The following is a 10,398-nucleotide window of genomic DNA, read 5'->3' as shown; positions in this document are numbered from 1 at the left end:
TCAAAGGTTCCGCGCGGTCTGAAACTTTCTTCCTTTTTATTTTAATGAAAAATAAATACAGATGTTGATTCTCTGTGCTCTTTTGGTCGTTTTCAAAATGTCAAACAATCCATGTGGATTATGTCGTTTTTGGTACCCAATAAACGACAATTATTTTTTTTTGGTGCCTTTGTTGCGACTTGTTACAGATGTAGGTTAAAATATATTAAATTCAGAGAAACAGTGTGCAGTTGAACAGAATCGACAGTGTCCAATATTTTTGCATGATAGTTTATCTGATATGTTGTCATATTATATGTTGTTAGAATATCCCAATAGTATTGTTTTATAATACTGTGTATATAAGATAATCTTTGTAATATGCACTAATTAAGCAAATGTACTTGTTGAGTTTTTTAATTTCTGCATTTGTTCAAACAGTATTAAATAATACTTTTTAAAAATCCATATCTTTTTTATAAGCAGATGATAAGCTAATACCCATTGGACCTTTTGTAAAACACACAGAAACACACAAAAATAAAACAACAGCTCGAACTCGTTTTTATTTTATTCATAAAAACTTAAAGTCAACGCTGTGCCCGCTAGGGGGTGGTATTGTTCAGACAGGCTAGAAAAAAGGCATGTGCTCTGTACAAAACAGAGCAGATGTGCAAAACATCTGCTCTGTTTTGAAGACGAAGTTTGTATCATTGTACACTCTTTTATTGTGAATGGCCCTACGTAGATGACCAGTTCCAATAAAGAAATAAAAAAAAAAGTTTATTATTATTATTATTATTATTATTATTATTGTTGTTGTTGTTGTTGTTGTTGTTGTTGTAATAATAATGTTAAATTTTTTTTTTAAACTTTTACATTTTTCTTTTCATACAATGATAATTAAATGTTTGTAATTTAATGTTTCCTAAAACTAATAAAAATTGTGATAGGGACAGGCTGAGCTCAAGGAGACAAGAGGCAGCAATTAACAAATCCATATAAAAGCTATAAATACACCCATCATCTTAATTTCTAAAAAGGGACAAGGCAGTTAATTCGACAACATGGCTTTGATGCAACACACGAAGGAATAACATAAAGTAACTTTTTCATGAGTGTCTTTCAGCAACAAAAGTCCCAATTTAAACGTACGGAAACGTCTAGACCAAGGCACTTATTTATTGTTTTTCCTGCTTCTGAGACATGCAATCATAGGTTTAATTGTTTGTCTGAAAATAAAGACAGAAGTTTCATGAATGCACATCTCTGACATCTCTGTATCAATAAGCCTGTAGATCTCTATGCCCCTGTAAGCCTACTTTCTCTGTTCTCATGTGTCTGACCCTCCCCCAACCCTTCTACTGTTTGCACTGTGGAAGCCGTTTAATGAGATGTTTTCTTTGTGCTTACCCAACCCTCCAGATGTATTCATACTAGACATGCTACACCCATGGTGGGATATGATCCACCAGCTTGGCATATAACCTAATAAATTAGAACAAAAATATATTTTGAGATTTTATGGAAGCTATTCAGATTATAGTTCCTCACCGTTTAAGCTTTGAATCTATTGCACAGATTGGTAAATCAGTACACAAACAGGTCCAATTTCTTTAGCCAGATAGTTGTAAAAATTCCAACCATAATGCATTTTGATGAACCTATTCTTATATTTTAGCACCAAAAAAGGATTCTACTCAATGGGCTGAGTAGAAAACTTGACACAGAGTAGGATACGAGCTGAAGGATGCTGCCAGCAAAAGGTCAGAATGAAAATGAGCTTAAAATGAGCTAAAGTCCAAAATGAGTCTTTGAATCTCAGATCTGCTTTACTAGATTTCAGAAAAACGTCTTGTGTAGAACTACTGCACAGGACTGCAGAGTGATGATTAGAAAGACAAGTTCAGTTGATGCATGAAGTCAAACCCATTCTGCCTATTCAGCAAGAGCAGCACGAAACACACACACACACACACACCCGCACACACACACACTCACTGACCGACTGGTGAGAGCCTGGGCTCCAAGTTATTCAGCAAAAAAGTTAATCTATTCCACACTAACACAAAAGCAAGCAGCTTTAATCCCACTGACTTTCTGTAAGAATAAGCAGATCAGCAGATGAGCTGTGTGCGTGTGCATGCGCGCGTGCACGAGTGTGTGCATGTTGTGAAGAGAATCCCCTAAATAAAGAGGAAAAAGGAAGTAGGCCCTGTATGGAAGCCGAGGGGTGTGACTTGGAGATGTAGTTTACAAGCCCTGTGCTAAAACTGAGTTCCGGCCACAAACAAAAAGTCCATTCAAGGTGACTACCTTTATTAGTTGGAATCCCCACTAGATATCCTGCCTTAAAGAACAGCGTTGAGTGATTCATTTCTCTGAAATCAAAGTTTTTTTCTGCTTAATTCTGAGTCATTGTCATTGTCTATCCTAATCTGCAGAATTATACCTCCCATGTTCTTGTTTCTCAAGAAATTATCAGCTGATAAGCTCATTATGAGTCGTCTCTTCCAAATCTATTTTAACCATTTAATTACACAGAACCGGCATCAACATAACTACTGTGCCTCACTATGGGAGAAATGAGAACTAGACTTGGTTTTCCTAATTTAGTGCATGTGTACATTGATTGAGCCACTTTAGTTATGAAAATGCTTTTATCTAAACCATTTCATTATATGTTGCCGAATGTTTAGAGTTGCTGTCTTGCTAAAAGGTGAACCAGCTTCTTCCACATGTTTGCTACTTGGTTTGTTGCACACTGCACATGGGACTTTTTCTGACTCTCTTTCAAAAAGGCTAAATAAGTGCAGTGCAACCTCAACAGCCGACTTATCAACACTACAGTAGAGAGCTGTAGATCTCTGCAATGTGTCAGCGTAAAGGGGGGCCTTTATATCTCTTGTTAATTGTGAATTTGTTTTCAGGTCTTTCACACACTTCAGCACATGGAACGATGAGTTCTGTTTGCAGAAAATGCAAAGCACCACCCACTCACAAGAATTAAATATGTGCTATGCAAAACAGCTATCACTCTGTCACAATGAGCACATTGTGTACAAGCGCAGGCATGATTAAATCTTCATGTCTCTCTTTGGAGTGTATAGACAGGTACAAAGTCAAAATAACACGCCGTTTTGTTTATTTGTGCTAATTTTGTGCCTGATCACTTGGATGAACTGAGCAACAAGAATCCTGAGGCTGCCAACTGCCTCTGTTCATGTGAATTCAATAGAGGCAGCTCTGCTGCAACCACATGTAAGGGTTTTTAAGCATGTTTAAAACCAGGTTACAGGGTATTAGTCAAATATAACTTCAAACTTTGACTAGGCTAAACCAGAATCAGAGGTGAGCTTGCTGGTGCGCTTTGGATCATTGCACTCCTGGATAATCCAACCCAAGTCGATGCCACATATAGCGGCATCAACTTTACTATTATGTTTTATTTCCTCCTCCTTGTTCTCACCAAGCTACAACTGGAACCATTGATAAAAACATAAAATTAAGAATTCTGGCAAAACCTGCAAAATAACCTTAGAAGTTCAACCTCAAAATGGTGATAGGACAAAACGCAAATTCTGCTAAGTGTGATTACGATGCATACTGGTGTGACATATTTAATCATTTCCAAACGGACTGCTTTGTTTCACTGTTACTAAATATAACATGAGTAATACTAGCACACACCCTTGAACATAGTTTTGGCTCATCAGAGAGGTTGTGTGTTGACCGACGGGAAGCAGGATGGTGCCCACGCACCCTGTGAGCTATGCTGACTGACTGCCTGAGCAGAATAACCCCAAAAATAACCATCATTATCTCCCCGTCTGTTTGTGGAGCGCCTGCATTCAGCACTTGGGGTGACTGCTGATGATAATGAAAATATCTTTGTTCCAAGGAAGGAAAGCCAGTGAAATATGTCCTTGTGTGTCGTAGTGTTTGTGTAGAGGAAGGAAGATAAGGCGAGCGTCCTATTTCAGGATGTAAACATACATAATGCAGCAGTTATCAACTTTGAAAACAGGACTAAAAATTTATAGTTGCTAGTATACATACGTGTTGTTTTTGCATAGCTAGAGAATAAGTTAAGCACTCTCCAGTATTCTCTCACCATACATTTCAGCACCCACAACGTTCCTGAAAGCCGTAAAATAAAAGCGTCTTTTACTACGCAAACATTATCTCCCCCCTAAAAGTTTTGAAATCTCACAAGAAATAAATATAAATAATTCACTAACAATTGCAAGGTAGGTCTCTACCAGTTTTGCGTATCTGGAGACTTAAGTGTGCATGGCTTGGGAATATCTGCGAGATCAAACAGTCTGTAAAAGTTCTGCTTCTGTTCTGTCAATTAAATGTGTCCATTGGCTGCTTTGCAAACACTTTTTAAAGTTAGGCTTCCTTTAGGTAGTTTTGAGGTCTTGTTGAAATCGTTTTCACTTTCCTGCCATCTTCGCTCATCCAGTCATTTTCATTTCGGTTTATCCATCTTTTGATTCCTCCTGTGTCTGAGCTTCTGTTCAGAATTTGGCCAGGTGCTCACGCAAATGAATGAAAATCTGGGGATGCAAATGTAACGGCTGTGAGTGTGTGTGTGTGTACTTGATCTTTTGTTTTGTCCAGAGTGGCCCGCGGTAGTTACTCACATATCCTGTCTGCAAGGGCGGGGCGTGGATGTGAAGGCAGGACGGGAAAAGGGGGTTTGGTGCATGAATTCTTGACTTGTTTTCTCTCTCTGTGACCTTCTACTCATTCACAGATTAAAAAAACCAAACTGGAATCCTTCTTTCTCCGAGAGTGGGTTCTTTGTTAATTGTTACATTTAAGTGAATCCTGAAGGTAATTATACCATATTGGAACTACTTTTAGAAAGCAGCAAACATGGCAGGTTTTGAGTGCTGATGAAAACGCACCTATCTTAACCTGGCCTAAGTTTTTCAGGTTTCAAAACACTGGAATGCACATGGATATGCTTTTAACAGTGTTTCAAAATACTAAATGTTTATCTTGCATCCCTGTGCGTGTGTGTGAACACAGCCCGGGTCTCCAGGAGAGGAAGGGAGGGAGGTGAAGAAAACAGTTTTACTGCCAGCATTGTTCCACAATCACATCCCTCCGTCACAGCTTCTCTCTCTCTCTCCGTATAATCTTCTGCATATTCATTCTTCTCCAATAATATTTCTCCTATCCTCCACTATGTTTTTATCACATTTTGTTGTGTAGTGTTTTTCCTGCAGTGATCGGCCTGCCTCCTGCTGATTGACGCCGGTTGCAAGATCTTACGAAAAGAGCATACACAGACACACGCACGCATGTCCACCCCTAAACACACACACACACGCACACAAGCGGTCATACATGTAGTGAGAAACAGGAACAGGGAAGGTGGGGGTTGCTTCCGGTCTGGCTGTAGATCTCTGATCTCTGTGTAGGATTTTTATGTGTGCGTTTCAGTGAGTGGGCCTGGTATGCATACATGTGGAAGACATGCAGTGGCGGTGAGACTTTAGCCTTACGGTTCCCACATGATGAAAGAGTCTCAGTATTAACAAACAACACAGGTGAATGCTACACATTCTCAGCCACACGTCAACAGGAACAAGCAAAACTTACAGAGCGCATAAAGGAAAGCTTGTCACTAGAAATGTACCAAACATGTCAGATTTAACAATCTGCTACAAGTCAACATGTAAGCAATTTTGGTTTTCAGCTCTATATTTAACTTATATACACTGTAATGTCAACATCTTGAGACAGCTGTGTTCAAAACACACTGCCTGTGTGTTTTGACCATATTTTCATGTCGATTTTAAAAATATGAATAAATTAGCCCTGAAATTTTCTGGGCTAGTTGTTCTGTTAGCTCAGTGTTCATGCTTGAAAGCAGTTCAAAGCATTTTACATCAGCAACTTGCAAAGGTGGCTTTTGATATAGAAAGACACAACAATCTATATTTTGCCCCAGACGAGACACTGTATTCAGAAACCCCCCTTCCTGCAGTTTTACTGGATATACAATTGTTTTATTGTTTCGGCCAGGTCTCCAACAATAGCAGGTAATTGATATGTGTCCACAGTGATGTAGAAATATAACCTTCGTATATATATATATTTGCACGAGTGTATAATGTCTAATGTTTGCCACGCCTTTATCTGCAGGTTACCTTACACCAGGCATAAGAGTTAAACCAGTTCCTACCACTCCCAAATACGTGTGTATGTTTGTGGGGGTAAGTGGAGAAAATGGGATCACCTTGTTGGCTAAACAAGTGCCAGCTTTGGAGGTATTTGTCTGTTTATGTGTGGACTTTTTGTTGCGTCTGTGCAATGTTGAAATGATCAACAGGTGGGCAGGACGCTTAGACGGGACAGCGATCAAATATATTTACAAAGAGACAAAAATAATAACAAAAGAAAAATAAGCTTTAAACTCAATTTTGGAAAAATCCAAATGAAGTAAGAAGACAAGAGAATTCATTGTTGATAATCTACTAAACATAAAGAGTCTATTGATTTTTCCACATCCGCCTCAACAACATTGCATCACTTAGCATAAAGGATGAAAACTGATTAGTTTGAGTTATCGCTCCTGGGCATCATTGGTGTAGGACAGAAGTCTGCTTCACTAAAAATCTTCCAGCGTTACTTTCTTCTGCTTCTGATACTTTGGCGTAAACAATTCAAATTGAGAAGATTTGCTTGGACATGTTAAAATATTGTACTAGATAAATAAAAATAAACTCTGAGATGCCACAAATATGAGACGTACTATATACAGATGTATGATAAATTTGAGTCAGTGCTTTGAATTTCCATGACTACAGAAGCATTCATCCAATCATAGCACTACTTTTTTTCACACTATGCGATGCATACACTCTATCTGTGCTGGAGAAAATTCACTAAATTCTGCATTCTTAATGCTTGAAGAGACTCACAGCATCTAATACACTTTATGTTTAATTTTGTGAAAAAAATATTTCACCGTCAAGGCACAGTCACGTAACATCAATCTTCATCTCTAGATGGACAGTAGATCTGTTAATATGAGAATTAGTATGAAACAAGATGGCACTCTCGCTGAAAATTCTACAATGTTTGATCTTGACACACACACACACATGCACCAAACGCAACGGGTTCACACTGGAAGTGATAAAAACACTTGGAAAAATATAACTTCATGTTTCTCAAAATCCTCTTCATTTCTTCATGTTTAGATCCACAAAACATCTGTTTTTGTCAACCAATATTCATGATAAAATATGAACATGTAGGTTATGCATATAACCAGTGTCCTCTTTCTGTTGGTAAACTTTGTACACAACTGTAGGAATTGCAACCTCATAATGCCAACTTGAGCCATTGAGATTATTTGGGAGGCTCCTCCCTCTCCATTGAGTTGGGTAATGGTGTACTTTATGTGATCTTTTATCCACTTTTAATGACCTGACATGCAAGCGACTTCCATATGACTTTCCTGTCCGATAGGTCCTGAGCTGAAAACCTTTTGAGGAAAACCTTTGAACTTGTATATACCCTGCTAACAACCTGCAACTTTCTCTTCCATGTTTAGCATAGCCAATGTAATGCCAAAATAAGAGTAGCCTAGCTAAAAATTAAACCTGTTCATTTCATTTACTGGCAAAGACAGTTAAAGAAAAAGAAAGAATTTTTTTTTTCTTTTATGGGTCCTACATAATAATAGAGAAAGGAAGAAGGGTTCCCAATATATCTAGCAATTGTAGCTAAGCGGTCTCAACACCCATGCCTCAACGCCTGCAAAAACTTTCCTGTTAGGCACAGATACACATGATGGCTGCAGAGTGCGTTTCACCGTGTTGCATGTGAAAGCGACCCTTGCTTACACAAAGTTCAGCGTGCCGTGTAGGCGTCTGCGTTGGGGCGAGCATGTGGACAAAATCCTCCCTGTTTTTTGGGATGGAGGATGACTGTTTTGTAGTCACAGGCGCCTGAGAATAATGGGAAACAGTGTGACAGCATCTTAACTTGTGGCCTTTCCAGTTTTATTCTTAACCCAAAGGTTCAAGCTATATTGCATCTGTTTTTTAAAGTGCCAATAAATTCAGAAATAACTACTGCAGAAACTCTTTGCGTGTTAAGACTTCACACTTGCAAGCCCGGGCAGCACTTGAGCTAATGCTTTTTAACAACATTTGCCCAGCCAACTGTGTGGTTCTCACTTCATTTTAGCTACAACCTTCAATTTCAAATTGTTTACATCATGCCAAGCCATTTGCACTCATGCTCACTGTGACTCTGGTCGGGAAAAATGCATGGAATTATGAGTGGGGCATTGAGCTATGACAATGCCCTCTTCATTGCCTTGTGGCCGTTCTAACTAACCATCTCCTTATGACCAGCTGAATAGAATACCTTTCTCAGCACAACGGCTGTCTTGGTCCATGTCAAACAGATAATTGGTCATTTGATGGCTGCAGGTCAGAGGTAAAAATGCCTCATATATTTGAGAGCTGCTGAGTTTTTAGGCATATGTTGATCGTCTCAACATCAACTATGTGGAAGGCTGATATGTTGGCAGGAGTACTCCATCACAATGCCATGAGAAAAAAATGTGAACGTTTAATTACATATTCAATTATTGTTGGCCAATAAAACATTCAAAGAGATTTTCCAGCTCTTGTGATTTCTGTGTTAGTTGTTCTTTAACAAACTTTTTTTTTCAAACAATGTTTAATGTTTGCACTACATATCAATAGATTGGCATATTATGTGCTTTCATTTAGCTGCTCAATTTCTCTTGGCTTTGAGCATTAATATCCCTCAGTCTTGCTAATCCCATTCTGATCATTCAACATAGTTAACGCTGGACAGAGATTTGCCAGCTTTTCCCCTCTTTTATTATGAATGCACAGCTATGTTCATCTGGTGCTGATTGTGGCTTTGTGTTTAGTAAACAAACCATTTCTGCTATGAACAAGAACGACAGATGGAACTGCCAGAAGACATGTTTGTGCATTGGCTGGTGATGTGTGTCAGCAAAAGCAGACAGCGATTGATGTCGTAGCACAGATATGAACGTTTTTAAAAAGACCAAATCCATGTTTAAATGTTGGTTGCTTTGCTTTATCGTGATTGCACTTTGAAAGAATGCCAACCCTTTGTCCTCTAAGAAATGACGCACCTCAACAGAACTTTTATTAAAATGTCCATGGCAGCCCGCCCACAGGTAATTGGGCTGGCGTTTCTATTCAAACGAAACACTGAGCACAATTTAAACGCCACATCAATAGAAAGGAGTCCTTCCCAGGTAAACAAGAATAAAAGAAAAATGCAAACAAAGAAGTCAAGCACAGTGAAGTGAACTGCTTCCAACACAGAATCAGGAATTGACAGAAGAAGCAAAGGATTACAAAATATTAAGATTACAGTGTCAAACCAAAACATTTAATTGACATTTTAAAAATCTTAGACGAGAGAGCAAAACAGGGTGGTGCATGTTTATAAACTAAAAGGAAAAGTTGCATTCTACCTATGTCTAATTTTCCCTCACTATATTTTACTTCTGGTCATTTTTCCTTTAGCAGATAAAGGAAAACTGGCCAAGGTTCATGTGAAAAATCTAAAGCTAAATTTAGGCTGACACTGAGGAAAGAAAGCTATTAGAGCCTGCAAGAGACTTAAAACTACAGTGGAGTTTAATGTTTCAGAAGTTAAACTATAGTGTTTGCAGATTCTGCATTGCTCAGATTTACTTGGGTGTATAGGAGGCTTTAAATTGCTGTGTTTTCATTATTAATTTATTGTTCTTTCTTTACTTAGTCCTGTTCCCCACATGGAACAGATAAATTCAGTTAATTGAACTGATCTTGTTTCCTGGTATTTAATCAGACGCTGGCATTCAAGCCTTCAGCTTCAGTGACGCCTTGTCAGATCCTTCAGTTGCCATGGCAGTTCTCTGTTATTTCTCCCAAGTTCTGTGTCTGTATGTGCTCTCTCCCAAGTAACCATATTGTCCTCAATAAGCATCCTCCATCAGGACTGCGTTTCTCTTATCTGTTGGTGACTCAAACGCTTTGAGTCTCTGTTTTGACCTCAGAGCTGGATGTGACTGAGCTCAAGGTATTTTGCAAAAAAGACTGGGGTAAAAAAATTGTGATTGTATCTGTAAAATATCTTAAAAGACATGAGGAAGACCTGCCCTGCAGAAAAAGGTGGTTCAGGTAATCTGATGACAATATATTTAGTTTTAAAAAGAGTTTAAAAAAAAAAGACTTAAAACCATGTATATTTTTTTGATCCACTTCACAATAGAGAAGTGGATTTTATGATGTGGTGACCCACATCATAAAATCCACTGTCAAATAATAGCTTTATGGGTGTAACGTGGCAAAATGTGAAAAAACATCAAGGGTATGAATCCTTCTGCAAGGC

The sequence above is a fragment of the Xiphophorus couchianus genome, chromosome 16 (genome assembly GCF_001444195.1).
Source record: "Xiphophorus couchianus chromosome 16, X_couchianus-1.0, whole genome shotgun sequence".
NCBI classification, from domain to species: domain Eukaryota; kingdom Metazoa; phylum Chordata; class Actinopteri; order Cyprinodontiformes; family Poeciliidae; genus Xiphophorus; species Xiphophorus couchianus.
This window is presented reverse-complemented; position numbering follows the sequence as displayed.